We start from the raw sequence: 21,367 nt of genomic DNA, 5'->3' as shown, positions 1-21,367 counted from the left end.
TAAAAATCTGTTGAGCAATGTTACGAGAAGCACTGTGAACCGACGGGAACGGGCAGACCCGAGAATAGTTGGTCTAAGCGCGCAGTCACAGTTCAATAATAATTAGACTAAAGATTCAGCAGGCGGCGACGCGACGTCCGGAAGTTTCAAATTTACCAGCCACGGAATTGGAAACTTAACCCACATCGAACCTTAGATCGACTTACAGTCAAACGTTAAACCGGTTATTATGCGGTCCCGACCGGGCCGGGAGATAAAGCCTTTGATAGCGCGATACCTTGAACCCTTTGATTCGTCGAGTTGGAATTTATGCGTGCCCTCCTCGCCCCGAAAACTACGATATACCGGCTACCACCGCGCACGGAAAGGACAAACGGTTATCTATCCCACGGCTAGATGTATCTAAATACTCGGCCCCCGGGGCTGAACGAAGGGTGGTAGTCGACGAGTGGCCAGGAATTCCTCGCCTCGGGCGACCTCCGGACGATTCGAACGAAATTTGCGTCGCGCAATGGGTCAGGGGTGACGAGCCACCCTTTCTGTAGGGTGCGCGACAAATGCGATTTTCTGGCGGTCCCCAGAACGTAATACTCTTTGACGATGAAGTACGAGGTGTAATCAAAAAGACACCTGACTCAGTTCTGCACGTAATGGTAAACATTTCAACATTCGGAAAAACCTGCCGCAAATTTGAGAACAAGAATGAGAGTAAAGAATTGTGAAAAATCAAGTATAACTTAGGTTCTCACAGAGAAAACGTCGAAAAAATTGGTTTTTATTTTTTTTTTTAAACTATTCCGCATTTAAACTAAAAATATGAAAAAATTGGAGATAGTGTTGCTGATAAGACCTTATTATTAAAATTATTTCCAAGGTGGTTGCTTTTAAGCTTCAATATTAAATCTGTATTTTTTCGAATTGTTTCGGGATTTTCTACAACCACAGTTTGCAACTAAAAAATCGAACAAAATTGTCGAATATCTGGTTCGATATGCTAAATGAGTCAGATTTTTGTTAGAATTTTTAAATGCGATTAAATGGGGTAAAAACTGGAGTTTCCTTGGTTCCCTGTAATTACCCTTACAGACGAGCTGTAGGGCTGAAAATTGGTAGGAAGGGTTCTTTCTTGGTAAGCTATCGAACGAGGCATTTGCGGTCAAAATCGGCTGAAAGGCATTTTTGAGTACCTTAATCCGGCTGAACCCTTTGGTGTTCGAATACATGTTTGGACCATGTAATTTCAAAATCATGCAAAGAAAGAGTTAAGTGTAAAGCCGGTGTGAAACGGGTAAAATTCGCGCGGCACTGAACAACCTGTTAAACGTTTAAAAAAATAAATTGCGGATAGGTACATTCGTAGTCCGAGCAAACACGGTACCACTCATGTGTTAAGCGACTCAGCCGACACCCTGTATAGGCGTGTAGTAGCGTGTGGCACGCTTCTATCGTGCCGCCTATCGCTGCTTGACTGACAACCCTAACCGAGGCCGGTTTCGCTCCCCTTTGTCCCCGCCCCTGGACTTCGGTCGAACAACTTCTACCCAGCGAGACGACTGCGGAAGTATTGCGTTATCCCAGGAACGGCGAAACGTTGCGTTCCCGCGAAACGTCCTAGCCTCCTACTAAATCCTGGAAATTCCGCGCCGCCGCGAGATAAGAAACATACCGACGATGCCGGAAACACCGATGCGGATGTTTCGGCTCGCGTGATCGCGGCTTAGGAGATTTTTAATTGGGAAGAGGCCCTGGAATCCCGCCCGGGAATGTCGAGCTTCGGTTAGATCGAAAGTGAGCGTGGGGGAGGTGTGAACGGAGGGTCGGTCTCGCGAAGAAAGTCGGTTTTATGGGTTTTTAAGGCGGCAGAGTCGCCGTTAACGTCGCTCGTTAAATTGTACAGGTTTATTTGATCCGAACAACAAAGTGTATAATCGAGGAAATTTGTTTGACCCCTCGGACCCCATTCGCACTTAACGAATGTGCTTATCGGAGTTGTTTCATCGTTAATCGTGTCCTGCGGGAAAAGGGAATTCTGTGCGAGTTGTACGGGTTCGTTCTGGCGGCGGATGATTGATCTTTTGAGATCTCCGAAGAACCCTGGACACGTACATTGACCTTCAATCCTCCTGATGTTCGACGATGTTTTGGAAGATGCTGTAACGTTTGAAGTCATTATAACTGCGTGTGTGGTAAAACAATTTTGGTGTAAACGATGTTTGAGATAAGTAGACTGCGGATTTTTTTTTTAATGAAACGTGAATATAGTTTACTGAATTAATAGCACATTTATGTGTAAATAAAGTTAAACTGTAAAAAAAGGCTTCAAACTTGGTACTAATCTCTTATATTCGGCACAAAAGATATTACATCCATCACGTTCGAAAACCAAATAAATTTTGTTTTTCGTGGTTGTCAGGCAATGGTTGAGTGAATACCTAGCACACGTGTGGCGAACTGTAAGACGTATACAAGAAAAATGAAAAGCTGAAGACGTGTCATTTTGTAAGAATAATACTGACCATCGTTACCCTATTCTCCCCCTAGTATAAAGGAAACAGGCGAGAGACTCGTGAGAGACGCGCAAAATTCGCGCGGTATTCAACGCGTTAAGGACAACGAGGATATTTCAGGCGACTCACCCTGTATACAACGGCGTGACGTAGTAATGGCTGTATAATAGTGACGGGGGTGCGGGGGTGAGCTGACGGGGTGATGGTAGGGGGTACATGTTATGCGCTTAATATCGCCGGCGCGGCGTCTAGCTACGCGGAAAGGAACAACTTGAAATGCTCGGTTTACTTAGTTACACCCGGTTACCGGCTCCAACCTGTTCGCCCCCTCCGGGCAAACCCTGGCAGCTATCCTGCTCTTTGATACCAAGCTGGAAACTTTCGAACGAATTTGCCTTTGATTTAATTGCCGCGGTATCGAGGGAGGAGAGATTCCGGGCGACGCCGAAAAGTCGACGAGGGATATCCAAGAAGCATGATCCTGCCGAGGACGACGACGGGCTCCGAAGTTTTCGCGTCTCCTTTCGCGCAAACGTATTCGATTTTAATTAACCTCCCCCACCCCCCATATTCCGTGGGGGCCGACGGTGCGGTGACGCAAGACGCGTCTAAAAAAATATCACCCGGCGATAATCCGGGATTCGTGCGAGATAAAGGGCCGCCGCCTGTCCTCCGGGTGCTAAGCCGTTGGGATTATGGCAGTCCAAACACGAGGAGAACAGCTTGACGGCGGGTGCGAATTATGAGTGTCATCAATCCCCCGCGTTTCCATCCCCGCGCGCCCGCGGTGCCACGGGATGCCTCCTGGATTTTTCCAGGAATCTGGAAAAACTTGGAACTTGTTTTGATTTATGCGGATTAACCAGCCGAGGCGGACAGAATAGTCGGGATAGATGGATAAAGTAGCTGGCACGGAAGAAACAGATGAAATAAGTGAAATAAACGAAACCGACGCGACGCGGAGCGACGCCGCGCGGCAGGCCAACCGTTCCGACTGAAGTGGATGGAAAAGTTTCAACTTTCCGCCAGATTGTTTGATGCCGAAGTTGTTTGACGCCGTTGCACCCTTTTTCAAGTTGAACTATGGCCCCGTGTCTGCGGGTAGACGCCTCCGAGCAGATTGCGCGACTTCAAAAAATATCTGGTCTGCCTCGAATTTCGTTGCACGTGTCGCTGTAACATTGGTTTGTACGCTGTATTTTCGATTTCTGTGCTTGCACGACCGTTCATAGGAAATTTTGATGTGAACATTATGCTGATTGCGTGGAAGGCTTGCATTGTTCGAGCTGCATACAGCGAGCAGGAAAATTTCAAACAGTGAACCCGTTTTTTAGAGAATCATTATTTATGTATTTATTAAAATAGGGTCACGAGGAAACCAAGGGGCATGTGATTTTAGATTAATCTAAAGTTGAGAAATAATTAATATTTTCATTCAGTTATATTTCACTTGCTAGTTACAGTATTTTGTATAATACATAATGCTAACTAAGACAGGAATAAAATACTCTAACTGGTAAACTAAATGAAACAGAACTAGAACATTAATCGTTTCTACAGTTAAAATAAATGTAAAATCATGTGTCTCTTGAGATTTTTGAGACCCTGTTTAGTAAATACACAAATAATGATTTGTTGAAGGGAATGTTTTCATTGGTTTAATTTTGCTCCCCGTTAATTTCGGATTTTTAGGACAAGAACAGGTTACCAAAGTTTGACTATCTATACTATTTTCATCTCATTCTGAGTTACATACTTACAAACACGATTATTAGTATTTATTAAGAGTATTTGAAAAAAAAATATGTTCTTTATGTCAGTGTATCAGCTTGTTTGCTACTGAACAATAGAAAACTATTCAACGTAATATTCGCCCCCTCGAATCTTATGTCGCAGTATCGTTTAAAATAAAACTGAAACTTGATATAGTCATGTCAAGTGGGACTTTCTTGTTCGAGGCAAATTATCGAGATGGTCGAAGCAAAAAGTCACATCGTGTCAAGATAGATAACCAAAAATCCCTCAATATGAGAGTAAGTAATTAAAAGGGTACTTTAGCGTAACCATTGTATTTTCACGCATGTTGGGGGCCATTTTTCCCCTCTCCGGTGGTCAGAATTTTTATTCTTGTTTCGATGGCTGAGGCGCACGGAGCACTCAAGTTTCAATTTCCTGGACCGTCAATAGCCGAGACATTTAATTCCGTAATTGTAGAAATAAACGTATCTACAGAGCGGTGAGCGTGTGCGTCTGGAATGTACAGAGAAAACAGAAAGTGTTCGAAGGTACTCAGCGAAGCGGGAATCCACCGTGGCCCGTTATTACCCGGAACGTTACCAGATATTGCTCTTCGATCGTGCGTGGCTCCTTTATTATTTTTGTTTCCGCGGCAATCTCCCCGCAACGGAGGATGGGCAGGATCGCAACAGAAAAATGGCCCTTGCGACGGAAAGGAAGCGGAAGACGGCGCGGCGCAAGGTAAGAAATAGAAAGAAATTGGTTTTCAAAGGTAAACTAATTTCGGTCCACTTCGTTCCGACGGAAAGTCTACCCGCCCGCGTGTTCCCTCGTACCATTCCGTTGCAGACCACCGTTTATTTCCCCCGCAGCACCATGATCGTCGTCGTCGCTTTTCAGATGTATTTCTTCCGGTCGAATTCCGCTGACCTAATTTCTCATTAGGAAAGGGCCGTATCAGCCACGCCTGCGTTGATCGTCTGGCTCCGGGAACGATTCGGTGGATCCAGGACTTCTCCCAATTCCGAATGCAAATGAAAATGGAGCCAAGGATCCTTTGAAGGACCCTTTCATCCTTTGAGCATAATGGCGAGCGCAGGGGGTCCATTAAGGCTTCGCTCGCCCGTTCCATGGCGGAATTTTTCGTCGTTGGTTCTCGCGAAATAATCAAGACGACTCGGTCGCATGACCCTGAGATTTCTTGTATCCATCGTGGGATGTGGCTCGTTGTCGTGTCGTCGTCGTTGTCGTCGACGTGGACGACGCCGAGGGATAGGCAGACGAAACGCATCCCTCGATAAATGTTTCCGCGAGTCAAGCTCCGGTTTTATTGCCGCGACGGGGAGATGGAGACACATTGTTGTCAAACTCAGGAACGTCGATCCCTTCCGCTGTTCCCGAATCTTCTTTTATATTAAGCTTCCGTTCCGTCAAACACGGTTCAGCGGGATATTATTTCTTGCGATATTAATACGATCCTCGGGCCACGTAAGACGCTAAATCCAGGACGATATTCACGCGACAAAATACTGCCGATTAACACCAGCCCGTCAAAATGACGGATTTCAGATTTTTTCTTTTACAATTCCTGAAGTTATAGAAATATTTTCTTGAGACACGTTTTTAGTATACTTCTTTACACTTCTTGAATATATATGTCTCGTTTAAAGCTCGGTAGTTCCAGTGCTGGAACATTCGAGCATTAAAGGTTTTTCAAATATGTCGTAGACATTACAAAACTCCGGAAGTACAGAAAAATTATACAAAACGATTTTTGCCCGCTACGGTAATTCGAAAAATAACTATAAAGATCCTTTTAGAAACACGCCTAAGCGTGTGTTTCGTCACGAGAATTGTTCATCACGATTAAGAAAAACACACTCACTACAAAACCGCTTTAGTTTCGTGTAGTGTAATAAGTGATGAGTAAACATACGAAAAACAACATTGCCACACAATTTTACATTTATTTAACGATCTTAGCAAACAAAAATTTTTCGTTTTAGACAAACTTTTTGAAATGCAATTTTTGCCAGCTTTTCAGGCCGAATACCCCACTGTGTGACATGGCGTTCCGTAACGCTTAATCTTCTTTCTCTGAATAATTCGATAAACCGGCACAATGAAACTGGCCGGAGGGTGCCGTTGTCACAACCCGGAAATTTTTCCATCAGTTTTCGCATCTCATGCAGGCCAACTGTCCCGCTGCCGTAATCCCTGGTAATTTCGACGTCGAGTAGTCTAGTCGGGGGTGACGTCCCGACGATTGGCTACACCTTCAAACGCCGGGAACCAAGCGCACGTCCTATAGCCGGGAATGTAAATTGCTCGCGTCTGCTTGAAGCCATGGGGCAATAAATCTCGCCGGCGAAGACGCGACGATTGCCGTTTTCCAACCCGGGGATAAAGTCCCGAATCACGCGTGAGGATTAAAGACCATCCGAATTCCTGACGATCCGCACTTCTTCCTGATCGATAGACTGCTGATCTCTGTGCAGAATCGAAATTATCTACATCAATTGCAAGAAACTCGGACCAAGCAGTTTCCTTCCCTTTTTAATAACTTCAAAAAGCTGAGAACTGGTACTTCTAAATTCTTTCAATCTTTCTACTCATTGGCATTACACCATTTTTGTCATAATTGCATCAAATCCGCTGTATACTGATCAATCTCGCCACCGAGCATCCATCTCGACCGTCACGATAATCTACCAGACATTTTCTGTGAGAATAATGGAGCAACAAAATACGATAACGAAAACGATATCGAAATCCACGAAATACAAGATCTCTAACAGCATCGCGACATTACTTTAAAGTGGTCTAATGACGACTGAAATAATCCTAAATTTCAATGACAACTGATATTCGCTATAAGAGGTACGTAAAATCCTGATCAGAGTAAAATCGTCGGACCACGAATGGGAGATTCTAACAAAGGATGGTGCCGAAGTGACATCTGTGGATCTTAATGTAACTTCAAAATCGCATAGCACTTGTAAATATATTAACATACTTTCTATTTAGCGGCCATCGTTCGCATTCAAGGGGTGAAAACAGACCTTAAATTTTGGTGTCGGAATCATATTTGGTCGAATATCTCGGAAACTATTAGAGCTGGAGGGTTAGAGTTCGAATGCCAAAGTTGTGTATTCTTTAATAATAAAATCCAGCTGTCCAACCTGAATTTAAATATTTTATTTTGTTTGAAAACAACATTAAAAAATGCTACTCTTTTCGTTAATATTTCGATTTCGAGAAGTACATAGCCAAATACAAAATACGGATCGAACAGTATCTTGATTTCAAAAGAAGTTATAATTTAAATATTTCGGCAAATTTCTTGATATTTTCTTTCCTTTCTAAGAAATGCAACAGGAGAGTCCCAAAATACTGAACTCGCGGACAGAACGGGATCTGCCGGGTCAATGGAATTATTTTGAACGACAGGAAAGATTTGGCACCTCTGTCTGCGAGATTCTCGATGTCGGCCGCTCCCATACGCTATGATTTCCGTGCACCGAAGACTATCGTCGAGCCGAGACTGCCGCCGCGGTTTCCTACGTTACGGCTGTTCGTCACGAAGCCCATTCCTCGATATGAACACCGAAAATTACGAGTGACGGGAAAGTTCGAGCTTTATCTCGGATTTTAGCACATCGATCGTCAGATTGGCGTTGCGGAGGCAGAGGGACGTCCGCGCCGGGAAAGTGGCACCGTGCCGCAGAAATACAGTGCAATTACTCGCGACGACAACAATTACGCGGCGTTTTTTACGGCCGGCTGTCACGCCAAGCCGATATTATTATCAACTGTCGTCCTTAGCTTTCTTGTTGAACGCGCGGGATGCTCGCGGCGTGGTTCGCGGCGTTGTAAAAAATCACTCGCCGTGGCGAATCTCGCGGCCCCCGCTTCAATCTTGCCGAGCCGTTAAGCATTCGAGCCGCGTCGATCGTGAAAATTGGCGTTGTCGGCGGTTCTGGTCTTTGATTATTCACTTCTTTGCGAAACGTCGCGAGAAATATGCCCGCGCCGGTTAGAACGATAATTACACGGTCGCGAAAACGGCCGGGCGTCACGCGAATTCGTCCTCGCTCGATACTCTTCGACTTGTTCTGCTTTTCTTCCAGTATGCGGCACCGGGAAGCTTCTCCGAGAATGCTGCTGTCAAAGCTATGCAAGTACGGCGACCTGATATTTTTCTGTTTAGACTATTCCTCCCTCGACTGTTAAACTTTAAATGCTATAAAACGTCTTTGCATTCAGACCGCTTTCAATTTACCTCTACTTGAATTTTAATAATGGTTGAGTATCGAGAAGTCCAGGTTTTTCAGTGTATTTGTTACCGTTCAGTTTCAATTACTTGGAACTCTGTACGCAAGTACGAAATAACGCAATTAATATTACCGGTCTGTGAGACCCACAATATTAGATCGTAACGCTAATACGTTTGGTTGCAAGTATACATATGATCCAATTTGAACGATTCCATTACGATACATTGCACTAGACAGCTAACTGTGATTAAATAGAAGCCACTTATGCTCGATGATTTTATCATTGATAACAACACTTCAGATTTCAAAGACATGATTTTTTCAAACTGATGTTACATTATGCTTTTACCATTTATTGTATTAAAGCGTAAAAAGAGAAATTGAATAATATATAAAAATGTTTATTGACGATATAGTACAAAATTTGTTAAGACGTAACAAAATATTAAAATTAATTTTGACCAAGTATAGCCAAGATTCGCTTTAACCTACACTCACTGTAAAACAGACAGAGGTGCGCGATATATTCACGCTTCAACCAAAATACTAATAGGTGTCCCAAAAAGAAAGCTGGAAACTCATTTTTCCTAAGTACGACGGAAGGTCCACACCGAAACACGCACATTGTGAAGTAGAAACTGGTACTGATACTGCGACATCGTAGCGCGTTAGAGTAAGGGATGAGTTCGTCCCTTGGCTGAACGCGCGGCAGGTCAGAGGTCGGTTTGGCTTGAAAAAAAAACGACTTTGGCCCTCGTTGCCGCGATACGCTTAGCATATTCATGCGCCTGCTATCTAGAGTTTTCCGGTGTCTGACCAGTGGCTGGTCGCTGCTACTGCCACGCTGCACCCTCTACATATTCATAAACGCGCCGCGATGCACCGTGGCCGGTCGCGGTCGCAACCTTGCGTTTTAAGGAGAGAAAAAACCGTGCGCCCGTGTACTCGCAGCGTGAAAACGCGACGAAAGGTCGGCGGGCCGCGACCCGATCCGTCGAATTGACGCGCTCTCCCAATTGAATCGCCGTTAATTGCTCGCTGTCAGCGCCGATGAAAATTTTCGCTCGAATCACCGGACCGGCGCCGAGCCGCGGACAATGTTGTTCTGCCCGCGGTTATCTCGTTCCCGCTCCCGGGGATTCCGCTCGGTTTACGTTCGCGAGAAAGTAAATATGAATCTTTCGGATCACTGATTCAGCGGACATGTTCGTGCCGTCGCGCGTCCGATCGATCAACTTCCGGCGGAGAGCAACTCGAAGTCCGCGGAGCACTGTCACGCCGGACATTGCAATTTGAAATGTCTGCGCTGCAATTGAAAATGGTTTTGATACGAGTAGAGTCATTCCTTTTATTAGGGGTACCCATAAGTAATCAATTATTTCCAAAGAATTTGTTTTGCCTTTAGTTCTGTACCGATCGTTGAAGAGGAAACGCGTATTCTTTTACAGTTTTCGGTAAAGCAGCCTGTGTTCAAAATATTCTAAAAAGTATAATTTTTTTAACAACCCTGTAATAAAATGGCGGCGTCCGTACCTTCCGACGATGATATTCGTCACTGCATACTTTTTCATTTTCATGCGGAATTTAATGCAACGGTAACAACAAAGAAAATTTGCGATGTTTATGCAGATGTATTGGAGGTCAACAAGTGTCAACGTTGGTTCAGAAGGTTTGTTGCTGGTGATTATGATCTCTCTGACAGGCCTCGAAGTAGACGACCAGTTGAATTTGATAATGACACCCTAAAATCTCTAGTGGAAGCTGATCCAAAATTAAGTATACAAGAATTATCGAGAAGCCTTGGATCCACATGGTCAACTATACAAAGGCACTTACACGAAATGGGAAAGGCATATAGGCAAGGAATATGGGTACCGCATCAATTATCTGAGACCAACAAGAATATTTGTCGTTCAATTTGCACTTCATTGCTATCCAGATTTCGTAGAGATCCATTTCTTAGCAAAATCGCTACCGGAGAAAAATGGATTCTTTATGATAACATAAAGCGTTCCAAGCAATGGCTTTCTGCAAATCAAACCGCAATATCAACCCCTAAACCTAGCTTATCACTTAGAAAGGTGTTGCTGTGCATTTGGTGGGACTGTCGTGGCATAATTCACTTTGAGTCGTTGAAACCTGGAGAAACAGTTACTGCTGAGTTGTATTGTCAGCAATTACAGCGGCTGTATTCAGAACTATTGGAAAAGAGGACATCTTTAGTCCACAGAAAAGGTAATACTGCAAATTGAAAATACTCGGCCCCATACAGCGAAATTCACTTAGGAAAAAATCAAAGAATTGCAATAGGACCTTTTCAGATCTCTGGAGCATTATTTAAGAAATAAAACATTCACTTCTGTAGAAGATGTAAGGAGACACCTCGAGTCGTATTTTGCTTCATGAACTCTGGATTTCTATAAGAGGGGGATTGAAAGTTTGCAGGAAAGATGGCAAACTGTCCTTGATAATGATGGAGATTATATAATATATTGAAGGAACAGGGTTACATAAGGCGGGTGCCTTAGAATGAGTGTTCAAATCAGGTGTACGTGACTGAGTCGTTTATTTACAATAAAGAGTGATGTCGCGAGAGCGTCCGGGGTGGTTCGACTAAACCGGCGATTCGCTTCGACTCGCGGTTGAACTGTTATTGCAACTTAGCAACGACCGGACTAGCTCTAAGTCACTCGGCGGATACGCGGCTGTGTCTCGACTTCGTGACTCCTGTTCGCGTCGGTAGTCTCTGCCTTATATCTTCAAAAATGCTTGTCGGCTGATTGGTGGAAGTCCTTGCGGGGAACTTCCACCAATCCGTGCATTTTGCATAACACGCCCACGTTCCACGCTTCTCGTGCGTGAGAAGGGTGAGCGTGTCGTTCTGTTAAAAATCTAATTTTGGTGATGCAGCGGGGTGTCTTCCGGGCCCCGTGCTAAGTGCGGTACGTGACTGCTGGCTTACGTCAACGGGCCCAGCTTTCCCGGGTGATAGAAACCAGGCACGCGTCGCTGGGACACTCTAGGCTGGAGACCCTTAGACTACCCAAAATTTATGGCGTCCACTTGCGCTATTGAGTTCGTCGCTAGGAACTACAAGGACACATCTGTCCGCTAAGTGGCCAAAAACGTTAAAGACGTTTTCTCACAAATAGCGTCTTATGCTGTGCAAACCATAAATCTTTCTTGGTGCTGGTTGCGCTGAAGATTTCTCTTCCGGCGCCCCGCTAGCCGCTACAATATTAAGAAATAAAAACCTGAATTTACTACAAAGTTTGTATTAAATTTCAAAATAATTGATTACTTATGGGTCCCCCTAATATTCTGTGGATACTGTTAATATTTTCAATCGAAGGAAAGTAGAATAATTGGTTTTGAAATTGGTCTGAAAATGATAATTAATGAATTTCGGTTCAATCGTTTCTTGCAACCTTTAAGACTGTTCAATAATTGTTCCGCATAAGTATTATACAAGTCAACAAAAACTTGTCACACACCTCCTAGTACAAGTAGCAACTATAAAAACTTAAATTTCATACTGTCACCACTTTTAAATTCTTGTAGACGGTATTGCCGTGTCAATACGAATGGGCGTATCTGATGGAATGTTCGTTCTGAGAAAAATGACTTTTACTGCTTTGTGTTATGCTATCGGTATTTCTGAATATGAATCTGGATCTTGAAATATGAAATCTGGATAAAAAGATATCTAAATATTTGTGACAAACCCCGTACAATACTTCATAAATGACGTAACTGATAAATTATCAGTGGACTGCGGATTTTATGCATCTACGGCAGAAATGAGTAGTTGAAACAAAAAAAGAAAAAAAAACAGAAGCATCAGGTGAGTTTCATATCACTGCTATACTATTTCCAACTTGTTAAAATGATTAAGAAATCAATTCACCAAGAAATGTCAGTTAAAGTTGGCGTAACTGGAAAATAAACGTGCTGGAAAATTACGTGTTTTGTTACTAATATTTGCAATACCGCTACTTCATTTAACAATTCGGTATCGATTTCACATACGATATAAAACGTGTTACATTTTCAGTTTCAATGTAGATGCGGTTCTCTTGTGTAACATATGTATAGCTAAACTATTTTTGTGCCATTTGGAAGCAATACCAATATAGCAAATAGAACTTTTTAATAACAATATTATTGTTGAATGATGTTTTATATGACTGAAAAGTTTCCTTTGAAGATATTTCTCATAAGAAAATCAAAACTTTTCCCCGTTACCCAACGTTATCCTTCTCTTCCATTGTGCCTGGCGGACATACGCCAAGCGATATGCATCATGCGAGATACCAGATACGGCTGGAAGCGGCTAACAGTCGTTTCTGTGTGATGACGTCGACGTGGGCAAACTGCTGCTCGAAATCAGAGAGAGAAGAATGACTTTGGCGGGGCGGATAGCGCGTGTAATCGGAGATGTAATTGAACAAATGCGTTTGCATCTAACCATGCACCGGAACGTATCGCTTGACCGTTCTCAGTTTCAATTGAGGTCAAACACGCTTTGGCGATGGATATCGACTAGACGTCCTCGTTGCACGCTCGATTAAAGTATCCGTGTTTTAATTCGTAGAGAAAAATTCTTTTAATCGAACGGAACGACAATCGATTTTACCGTAATCTTTTCTAAGAGAATTGGGCGACAAAACAAAACAAAAATATGAGCAACAAAATTGAATTTTTGGAACTTTATTGTACATTTTATAACATTTTATGTCATATTAAGCAACGATGCGGATTTGATGTATTTATAGCAAGAATGATATAAAAGAATTTCAGAGTTTCCTGCATTAGATACATAATTATATAAAATGGCTAGTATTTTGGACTTTTAAATGTATACAAAAATCTTTTCAAAATATAAAACATCAAAAATTCAATTTCTGCCACGAAAAGCCGGTTTCCAGCCCACTGTGCGGTAGCGAACGGGTTAATAGAAGGGAAAAGAACCAGGATATTCTTCGTGAGAGTAAAGAGCCGTAGCAGCTTTTTTTTTCTTCCCGTTCTAAAGAAAATGTAGCACAGTTCGACGGGGAGTAATAAATCCGCACGAAATTTTCCTAGTGGGAACTCGAGAGGCGAATAAAAGCGAGACACGATGGAAGCGTTGCCAGTGGAATTGATACCGTCTATGGTCAGACGGTAACGGTGGTTCCGTCTCGCGCGAGTAATATGCAATACGCGAACTTGTCAAATATATCATTCCGCTCGATGTATCCGCGAACACGAGATCGTTACTCGAACTTTATTCAATTTCCCGTTTTCCGCTCAACGCGCCGCACCGGTGCCGCACAAGCAAACGCCGCGTTTCGCGAGCGTACAAAAACGAAAAAAAAAAGCAGAAAACGAAAGAAAGAAAGAAAAGAAACTGCCACGCCGCCGGTCCGTTCCGTTCTCCATGTATTGAATTACCGGCACGGCTCAGCGGGGGTGGCTACATTCTTCACCGGCTGGAACACCTGCAGCCTTCAACAGGTACGCTCCTTGCACACGGCCGCTTTCCACCCACGCGGCGGGGTCTCGCGCGTAAACAATCACGCGATCGAGCGAAAAGGAGACGCGACCGGTCGATCCGGTGAAATACGGGGATCGGAAGGAACGGGAGAGGACCGTTCTCTCGTTCCGCCTGGAATTTTACTGCCAGAGGAACGGAGCTGGTAGTCTGACAGTGAGATAGGGCAGACGCAATACGCTTTGCGAATGAAAATATCGAACCGGCGCGTGGGAAATTGTCGTTCCGCGTGCACAGTTCCTATGGAAATATTGGTTTCCTCCTTTCCTAAGCCTGTATCTAATTTTTTAGCACCCGGGCAGCGTCAATTTCAAGTCATGTATGGTTTTACTCCGACAACCTGGCAATGTTGCTTCTAGTCGACTAAATCAAGAATCACTTTTTCATTATTTTTGGTACGTCTGTACATCCGTGTTAATTTATTGCTTCCGAGTGGCATCAAAATAGTTTAGCTATACATATGTTAATCAAGAAAACCGTATCTACATTGAAGCCTATTTATTGAATTGATTCTATTCATTTTTTGTCATTTCCATTACTCAGTCGACTGTTTTTAACCGCATCCAATCTGAAATTCCTCTAGTAATATAATACATTAAATAGACCAAGAACTTTGCAATGTTTCCTTAAAATTCATATACGGTTTCAAGGCGGAAACGCATTTCAGTAGTACAGTCTGCCATAGGTCAGACATGTCTGATAATATCTTCAGTAGAACAAGAATTTTGCCGGGTTTTCTTGAATAGAATATTCATACACGCTTTCTCAAGACGGCAACACAATTCAGTAGTATAGCCTACCACACGTCAGGCATCTAACTACACCGTGAGCAAAATGCTGAACGAGTGGAAAAAATGTTAAACATTCCCCTGTAAATGTTTACATTCTATTATTTCATTGAAAATTATCGAATCAAATAATTATTTCATAGTGATAAAGGTTTTTAAACAAGTTTTCATCATTTGGATAATAAATTGCTGTATCTACATTATTGTACCTGATTCCGATCTACTTTTTGTTAAAAATCAATTTTTAAATAGAAAGCAACTCCTCAAAAAAATTACAGTTATTTGTCAGAATAATCCTCACCCTCTAATTGTTCCTCTATGAATCTCAATATTCAATATTCTTTATATACTTATGCAGAAAATGTTGTGCACATAATTCTGCATATTACACGATGCTATTGCTAACGTGAGTGTAGATCGGAATCCACTATTTGTTTGAAACCTATTTTTAAATCGAATGCTAACATTTGTTTCCCCATAAATTTTGTTCTGAACAACAATAAATTATCTACACCACCAACGACGATTTCTAATGGCTGAACAAGATCGCTTTTTTCATCCGCAAAGCTGGTAATAGGATTACCCATTAAAAAACGATCGAAACTCCTGCAATACTATATTATTGCTTCAATAGTAATGTGAGCATAACTTTGTACGATAGCTTAAAGGACTCGCCGGCTATTCGGAAACTAGGTAGAAACCGGCAATACGTTCATGGGCGATACAACGAGTGAAAGCTGTACGTAGCGGTAACCGCACCGATGGAGTCGTCAAACTGTTGTTTCCCACTTTTCCGTTCTTGGAACTTCGACGGCAATTTAATTTCAGCTATGGAGGGAGGACGGGGAATCGTTAAAGTGGCTTCGCGACGGTGCGCTTTGTAAATTCATAATTCATAAGCCCGCGACGCTTTCGCATTGAATTCGCTTCGGGAATACGCACCGCGAAGATCTCCGATAATGCCGCGGTTTAGCTTGTGCCACGGTAAACCGCCACTTTCCTTCCGGTCCTCGTCTTCTGCCCGAACACACCGGCTTCGGATAAAGTGTACTTATTCAAAACGACGTCGTTCGCTCATCTGACGATCGCGTAATAAAAATTGTTACGCTCTACACGCTCTTTCAAAAATATCCACTATCCGGATCACGTAGAGCTTTGCATGTACGGCACACAAAATAGCTATGTTTGAGGCTCACTCTTCAACCGCTTGTCGTATAATTTATTTCACAGCTGTGGCGAGTAGAGCTCGCTTGGCGTTCACAACTTCTTATAAGAAAAAGAAAATTGTCTTAATCATTTTTTACTCAGCTTCCAATATTCTTTCGAATCGCAGATCACTTTTATATTGTAAGACGTACAAAGGTTGATAGATCGAGAACCTTTTCGTTGAGCACGGTATAATTATTACACTGTATGCCTCTCTCGATATCGAACAACCTTCGTCTGGAACATTTTTCTATACCAGAAGAAGTTCATGAATTTTAGGTGGTACAGTTGAGTGGCTCAGATCAAAATCATTGCACGGAAGAACGACTCTGAGCAACTCTTAGAGCTTGAAAAACTGTTTAGTAGAGTCGGAATGAAATATGAAACACTCAAAATCCGTTGCGAAGCTGACATTTGACAATAACGCACTCGCTGAAAGGTCCCGTTCGAAATTCGGCCGATTCATATGCATCAGCCTAATATTTTTGTTTGCCGGGCGCCGAACAATCGAATCAGTTTTTCAGCCGAGTAGCGCTTTGCATAATCCGACCGGATGTATTTGAAAACCAAAATGGCAGCCGGCGAAAGGGTCCTGCCTCGTGTCCCCGCTTTTGATGAAATTATGAAACGACACCGAAACGGTTCGAGCACGCTCGTGACTTTCGACAGCTCTCGACTAGAGCTAGATCGATCCGCGAGATCCATAGAGATATTCCCATTTTTTCGGGAGCATTTTTGAATTGCCCGCGTCCTGGGAATTATGCGATCGAACGCGCCCCTCTCGGTACGGTCGTCGAGATTAATCCTTTTACGAGAGAGCGCCGCCGTTTGCTCTCGACGATTCGGTTTCGGCTTCTTGATAGAGCAAGCTGAGTGCCGGGATAACGATCGGCCGCGTTTCGCGTTTTTATCGTCCACCATGTTCTCGAGAATCGATTCAACGTCGACTATGAAATCGCGACACTCCTGGAAAATATGAGAGCCGGCGCGGCTGCTCGCCAAAGGTGGCCGATCTTTTTCAATTAGAATCGAATGGCGCTGCCTCCGAGAGCGTTTTACAGACCTAGGTTATACAACGCCTCTCTAACGCCAGCGAATTCTCGGCTACAGCTTTGGAAAGGGGGTATCAGGACCGTGAAGAACGGGTTTACGATCCGATCGAGTCGAGAGCCACCATTGTTCAAAGATTTCCTCGGAAACGGATTGAACAGCCGTCTAGATGAAGAGCAGTCAGATTCAGTTAGATTCGTATAAACTCGAGCCACTTGTTAAAACTGTACCAACTCACTCTTTTCCTATTTGATGTCATATTTCTCTTCATTTATTAACAAAGTACTTGCAGTCAATAATTCGTATGATTTTTATTATTCTTCACAATGGTTTTCCTATGAGCTCATTGCTTTTGCAGTGATTTATAACTAAATCCTTACAACTAGAACACATTTATATCTACAATCGAATGGAAGAGCTAATGTTAAAGCCTAATAAATGAATCATGTTGCTAATACTTTACCAACTTATCCTTCTGCTATTTGATCTGTTGGCTTGCAACATAAATTCGGTGCTATTCAATATTTCTCTCCATCTATTAATAATTATTAGACTGCGGATCTTTATGCATTTATGGCTTCTGAAAATTTTCAAAAAATGCTCAAATATAACGTTTGACAGAATTTAGTAGAATTTTTATTTACTTTTCATTTACACAGGCTACTACCACTGAAAATAAAATTTTATTTGTCTCCACTTTCTTAAAATACCCCCAAAAAATTGCAGATTGCATAAACATCTGTAATCTAATAATCGATAACGAAAAAGACCACGCCATCATTTCGTACAAGAAAATACAATATGCAACACATAGCTTTCACAGTTGAACTGGAATAAGTTGCTAAATTAAGGAAGTATGATGTTTTGTTAAGAATTACAGTAACTAACCAAATGATTGCGGCCTCTTGCATAAATTGGCCAGTTTACATTAAGAAAATTTAAATTAAGCTACACAGAATTTTTATTTATAAAATTGCAAATATGCATAGCAACACCATTGCATGTATGTTTTTAGACTGTGGTTTTAATCATTCAGTGTAAATTGATGCATTACCTGCGTCTAGCTTGCTTTAAACATTACTCAAGCGTATTTGAATGTTAATAATGTTACAAAAATATATATCTTGTGCACGAAAAAGTCCATATTGTCATTTCGGTCAAGAAGTAACGGCACAAAAGCCAGGTTTTCCATAGAAACGAAATTTTCCAATAACAGCGACAGAAAAAACACTGTTACGAGAATGATGTTCGGTGCATTAAAATCCATAAGAATCGCCTGTTAGTTATCAGAATGTGAAGTTCACAGTAGAATTTCCAAGCGATCGATCACTGTCGCGCGACGCACTCGCAATTTTCGCGCATTGTGTCGCGCACTTTGTGCGGCACGGGGCCGAACGAAAGTTTCCAGTTTATCGTTATCGATCACTTGATTACCGGATCGGACACATCCTATGCACCGTCCTGATGCATCTGTCTGCTGCAGCCGGGATCGGCCGACTTTCGCTTCCCGCTGCATCCACCGTTTCGCTGATCCCGTTCACCCGGCGCAGCGCGGCACGGCGTTTTGATTCCGGGCCGCATTCCCTATTCTTTTTGTCGGCCGCCGCTAATGGTTTAATTACGACGCAATTACGGCCGCGTTTCATTCGCTTAACTGGTCCGGACGGCAGCTACTAAACCGCGGCGCCGTTAATCCGTTTCGTAGTCGAGCGCGAGCAAATTGACGAGCTAATTCGTCCGGTTGTTTCTTCGTTGCGGCGTCACCAGCGCGACACGGTGGCGCGTGCTGACACTGTGAAAAGTGAACAAAACTGCAACGGGTACGATGCAGCTCGCGAAGCACGCACCCGCTCCCGGCACCAGTAACTCGGTTACCTGCTCACAATCCCCGCGGTTTCGCGAGGAGTTTCGCCAGCTTTTTTCGTCCCTTTCGTTTCATCCCGTTTCTCCACCACCTTCGCCGAGGTTTCCCTCAATGGCCCGAGCTGCGCTCACCGATGTCGTTAATTAATAGCGAGCTGCCAACATAATTCGCCGCAAAATGCCGTGCGGAGATCCAGCTACCGAACACCGAGAATTAAGGTCGAGCTGTCGCAATCGAAATCTTTTCGCGGATCATTTTCACACGCGTCACGACCGGCCGCTTTGCGGAATTAATTCCGCGGAATTTGTGACAATACGGATCCGTATTTGCTGCTCGCGTTTCGTCGCATTTCATTGCATTTCATCGCATTTTATTTTTCGGCCTTTGCCGATGCGTTCGAATCAATTTCCTCTGAATAACAGAGATTAATGTGATCCGCGATTGAAAAAATTTATTCTGGTGTAATACCATATGTAGAACGCGGATTTCTATAGTATTCACGTCACCACCTGGTCGTGGACGATCGGGAATGTTTTAGCCGGGATTTCCTACTTTTCTTGGTTAAGGAACGTGTTAATCGAAATAATAAACGTTTAAGTAATTTTTGTTTTCGCCAGGTACTGACAACTTGGATGTGCATGGAGAAATTGCAGCGATACTTGAAACGTTTTTATTGTATTCTCATGAATATGAAGTAGGATGCAAATGTTTTCAGTTAAGCTACTTTCGAAGACGGGATTTTAATAAATTGCTCGAGCCTCTTAATCTTCGTGTCAATAACTGGAAAGTTTAAGTGTGATTGATTAGTTTGAGGTGCTGGACTTTTTCAACCCATATTTTATTTTGCATTCTCTATTAATATTCTTCCTCGGTAATTATGTCACTCCTAATTTTTAAGAAGTTGGATGTGAATATTTGAGTACTTAGCCATAGAAATAAAGCACAAAAAACAAAACTTTAACTTTAACAAAAAATTTTTGTAATCGTTCTGCGTTTTACGAATGAGAAGGGTTAAACAATCTTTCTGTAGAATAGAAAAAACATTTTCGCGACTGACATCTAATATCTCAACTCCAAAAATAATAAACGTACAGAATTAACCAACTATTCTTGATTCAGTATTTGTATAACTAGCTCGTAAAATATGCGTTTCATACAAAATGGATTACTCGACTGTACACTGCACGTCATGTACTGCACAAGTATTAATTGCGAATCATTAAAATCGTTTCTGCAAACAAGAAAATAAAATTACTGGAAACACGATCGTGCTTGAATTCAATCTACATTTAATACACAAACCATATCGGTACCAGATCGCTAATCATCGACTGCGAACTAACAACGGCTCGTTGTAGCGAAAAACAATACGATTAAAGGTGAGATTCCCTCACGTTGCACTTTACAAGAATATTGTTTTAAATAAAATCTCATTAAAGTAATACTGATGATTTTTCTTTAAAAACTTTGTATAAATTCGTATAATTCAATTATATTCCTTTTTGTCTATCAAATATTCCTTATATTTCTTATATTCCTTTTTGTCTCGAATCTATTTAGAACAGTCGCCAAATGCTACAGCTGCTTGTACGTACCATGTAACTGTAAATCCGTAAACTAAGTAACTATTGGTGCAATAATCAATGTCGAGTCTGGCTCGACACTTTGACAACTTCGTAAAAAATAATCGTACTAGCTTCTGATTTCATAATTCATCGTTCATTGTATTCTAACATTTATTTTGGTTAAACTTCACTTTGGCAACCCAGAAATTTTTAACTTTCTACTATGTAATCCTGAACATCTTGATGAGAAAATGCCAAAAATCGCAGTTTTAAGGCGAGGAATTCACGGGTTCAAAAGTTATGCATGTTTGAAGTTGAGCGATTTTAACACATTAAGCGCAGAGCTTGAATCTATGGACTTTCATGATGTAACGGACGAGAAACTGAACACGTGCTTCTTCTTGAAAATGCTATACATTCAAACGTCTGTGAAAACTTTAAACAATTTTTTTCATGACTAAAATCAGCATAGATTTGAAGGTCGAAGCTTCCTCTTTACAACGACACGTTGTATATCGACATGCTCGATGCGTTGTTGCACCGCTCGATTGACAAATTTCTTTTTCGGGCGGTCAGGAGTGAACGAGTTAAATACCGAAGCTTTGAAATGATTTAGTTATTCGTTTAGCAGCATGGGGTTAAACCGCGACTTGTATCGATGTTGGTGAGGCAGCATCGACGCGGTTCCTCGATGAAATTTACACCGGTATCCTTATAAATTTATACACGGCCATGGCGAGCCGTTAATTTTCCCGGCTCGTAAAGTACCGCAGGCAGCCGACAGTTTGGCGTGTTAGCATTGCCACAGGAACTCCTTAAGGGCGCAGTCTCATGCACTCA

The 21,367-nt window shown here is 42.5% G+C and overlaps 1 protein-coding gene across 1 annotated transcript in view; it reads right to left on the bottom strand.

Moving 5' to 3' along the window:
* Positions 1–21,367, bottom strand: part of LOC143357173 (uncharacterized) — a 605,892-nt gene that overhangs the window by 89,875 nt on the left and 494,650 nt on the right. The gene's annotated exons all lie outside the window — the stretch shown is intronic.

Source organism: Halictus rubicundus, chromosome 9 (genome assembly GCF_050948215.1).
Source record: "Halictus rubicundus isolate RS-2024b chromosome 9, iyHalRubi1_principal, whole genome shotgun sequence".
NCBI lineage: Eukaryota > Metazoa > Arthropoda > Insecta > Hymenoptera > Halictidae > Halictus > Halictus rubicundus.
This window is presented reverse-complemented; position numbering and strand designations above follow the sequence as displayed.